This window comes from Schistocerca gregaria, unplaced genomic scaffold (assembly GCF_023897955.1).
Source record: "Schistocerca gregaria isolate iqSchGreg1 unplaced genomic scaffold, iqSchGreg1.2 ptg000045l, whole genome shotgun sequence".
NCBI lineage: Eukaryota > Metazoa > Arthropoda > Insecta > Orthoptera > Acrididae > Schistocerca > Schistocerca gregaria.
In genome coordinates, this window is record NW_026061703.1 from 82,501 (window position 1) to 86,067 (window position 3,567).

Genomic DNA, 3,567 nt, shown 5'->3' on the forward strand with positions numbered 1-3,567 from the left:
CCGGGAGCCCGAGCGCCCAAAGGGGCGAATCGACTCCTCCAGATATACCGCCGAGCAGCCAGCCAGGACACCGGGGCTCTGCCCAACAGACGCGAACCGAGGCCCGCGGAAGGACAGGCTGCGCACCCGGGCCGTAGGCCGGCACCCAGCGGGTCGCGACGTCCTACTAGGGGAGAAGTGCGGCCCACCGCACACCGGAACGGCCCCACCCCGCGGCGAGTGGAAAGGCAACCGGACACGACCCCGCCGCGGATTGCTCCGCGCGGGCGGCCGGCCCCATCTGCCGAGGGCGGGGGCCAGTGGCCGGATGGGCGTGAATCTCACCCGTTCGACCTTTCGGACTTCTCACGTTTACCCCAGAACGGTTTCACGTACTTTTTAACTCTCTCTTCAAAGTTCTTTTCAACTTTCCCTCACGGTACTTGTTCGCTATCGGTCTCGTGGTCATATTTAGTCTCAGATGGAGTTTACCACCCACTTGGAGCTGCACTCTCAAGCAACCCGACTCGAAGGAGAGGTCCCGCCGACGCTCGCACCGGCCGCTATGGGCCTGGCACCCTCTACGGGCCGTGGCCTCATTCAAGTTGGACTTGGGCTCGGCGCGAGGCGTCGGGGTAGTGGACCCTCCCAAACACCACATGCCACGACAGGCGGCAGCCTGCGGGGTTCGGTGCTGGACTCTTCCCTGTTCGCTCGCCGCTACTGGGGGAATCCTTGTTAGTTTCTTTTCCTCCGCTTAGTAATATGCTTAAATTCAGCGGGTAGTCTCGCCTGCTCTGAGGTCGTTGTACGAGGTGTCGCACGCCACACCACCAGCCGGCTGTGCACGCTACCGAGAAAGTACCGGTATGCGAACCGCCAGGCGACGGGCGCGCATCGCACGTTTAAGGAGACGCGGCCGGCCACACAGGCGACCACGACACTCCCACGTCTCCGAAGCGGGACAAACGCCGCGCGCTTCAGTATACGTAGCCGACCCTCAGCCAGACGTGGCCCGGGAACGGAATCCATGGACCGCAATGTGCGTTCGAAACGTCGATGTTCATGTGTCCTGCAGTTCACATGTCGACGCGCAATTTGCTGCGTTCTTCATCGACCCACGAGCCGAGTGATCCACCGTCCTGGGTGATCTTTTCCTTTTCAGTCTCCCACTGTCTCTTTCAAGACAGTAGCATTTGCGGGACTGAGGCGTCTGACGGCCCCTGTTCCACTATCTTTTTGTGTCCAACGGCCTCACAGCCGATGGGCGTCGTACGGCTCCACACCGGGGCGGACAGGCACTCGGGCGAACGTCATTCAAAACCGGCGCCAGGCGCCAGGTACCGCAGGCCAGCCGCTCCAGAGCTTCAGCGCTCGTACCACACAACAACAACAACAACACTTCCGCTAGTTTTGAGAGGCACGCGTGGTTCCGCACGCGGCGCACGGCCACTGCCGTACAGGTAGCGTGTTGCGCGACACGACACGCACATCGAAAGACATGCAGTCTAGTCGGTAATGATCCTTCCGCAGGTTCACCTACGGAAACCTTGTTACGACTTTTACTTCCTCTAAATGATCAAGTTTGGTCATCTTTCCGGTAGCATCGGCAACGACAGAGTCGATGCCGCGTACCAGTCCGAAGACCTCACTAAATCATTCAATCGGTAGTAGCGACGGGCGGTGTGTACAAAGGGCAGGGACGTAATCAACGCGAGCTTATGACTCGCGCTTACTGCGAATTCCTCGTTCATGGGGAACAATTGCAAGCCCCAATCCCTAGCACGAAGGAGGTTCAGCGGGTTACCCCGACCTTTCGGCCTAGGAAGACACGCTGATTCCTTCAGTGTAGCGCGCGTGCGGCCCAGAACATCTAAGGGCATCACAGACCTGTTATTGCTCAATCTCGTGCGGCTAGAAGCCGCCTGTCCCTCTAAGAAGAAAAGTAATCGCTGACAGCACGAAGGATGTCACGCGACTAGTTAGCAGGCTAGAGTCTCGTTCGTTATCGGAATTAACCAGACAAATCGCTCCACCAACTAAGAACGGCCATGCACCACCACCCACCGAATCAAGAAAGAGCTATCAATCTGTCAATCCTTCCGGTGTCCGGGCCTGGTGAGGTTTCCCGTGTTGAGTCAAATTAAGCCGCAGGCTCCACTCCTGGTGGTGCCCTTCCGTCAATTCCTTTAAGTTTCAGCTTTGCAACCATACTTCCCCCGGAACCCAAAAGCTTTGGTTTCCCGGAGGCTGCCCGCCGAGTCATCGGAGGAACTGCGGCGGATCGCTGGCTGGCATCGTTTATGGTTAGAACTAGGGCGGTATCTGATCGCCTTCGAACCTCTAACTTTCGTTCTTGATTAATGAAAACATACTTGGCAAATGCTTTCGCTTCTGTTCGTCTTGCGACGATCCAAGAATTTCACCTCTAACGTCGCAATACGAATGCCCCCGCCTGTCCCTATTAATCATTACCTCGGGTTCCGAAAACCAACAAAATAGAACCGAGGTCCTATTCCATTATTCCATGCACACAGTATTCAGGCGGGCTTGCCTGCTTTAAGCACTCTAATTTGTTCAAAGTAAACGTGCCGGCCCACCGAGACACTCAACAAAGAGCACCCTGGTAGGATTTAAACGGGGTCCGCCTCGGGACGCGAAAGCACCCCTTCGGCTCGCCCCACCGGCAGGACGTCCCACGATACATGCCAGTTAAACACCGACGGGCGGTGAACCAACAGCGTGGGACACAAATCCAACTACGAGCTTTTTAACCGCAACAACTTTAATATACGCTATTGGAGCTGGAATTACCGCGGCTGCTGGCACCAGACTTGCCCTCCAATAGATACTCGTTAAAGGATTTAAAGTGTACTCATTCCGATTACGGGGCCTCGGATGAGTCCCGTATCGTTATTTTTCGTCACTACCTCCCCGTGCCGGGAGTGGGTAATTTGCGCGCCTGCTGCCTTCCTTGGATGTGGTAGCCATTTCTCAGGCTCCCTCTCCGGAATCGAACCCTGATTCCCCGTTACCCGTTACAACCATGGTAGGCGCAGAACCTACCATCGACAGTTGATAAGGCAGACATTTGAAAGATGCGTCGCCGGTACGAGGACCGTGCGATCAGCCCAAAGTTATTCAGAGTCACCAAGGCAAACGGACCAGACAAGCCAATCCGATTGGTTTTGATCTAATAAAAGCGTCCCTTCCATCTCTGGTCGGGACTCTGTTTTTTTTTTTTTTTTTTTTTAAAAAAAAAATCTTTATTTCTTACAAAATATTTTTATACAATAAAACCCACCACCTTATTAATTAGTGGGTCATGATATAATACATTACTTAGGTACAGCTTATACATTTCTAATTATAATCTACAGACAGTGTGTTAGTTGAATGGGCAGACCTACTAATTAACAAATCTGCTACTCCTAGTATTACTACTTAATTACTACTTACACTAGTCTCTACTGCCTGCAGCGTTACAAATATGCCAATAAATATACAATCCTACTTGTGTGCCTTGCTCACCGAGCTAACCCCGGTGAACGCGCCCTGGCACAGGGCAGGCCAATACTTTTATTCGCT

General features: G+C 54.2%; 1 non-coding gene and 1 pseudogene across 1 annotated transcript; both read right to left on the reverse strand.

Annotated features, from left to right (window-relative positions):
* LOC126301188 (large subunit ribosomal RNA) overlaps positions 1-785 on the reverse strand; it is a 4,796-nt pseudogene extending 4,011 nt beyond the window's left edge.
* A 188-nt stretch (positions 786-973) lies between these two features.
* LOC126301145 (5.8S ribosomal RNA) lies at positions 974-1,128 on the reverse strand. Its single transcript, XR_007552931.1, has one exon. It is a non-coding gene; the product is annotated as a 5.8S ribosomal RNA (ribosomal RNA).
* Between the last annotated feature and the right edge of the window lie 2,439 nt (positions 1,129-3,567).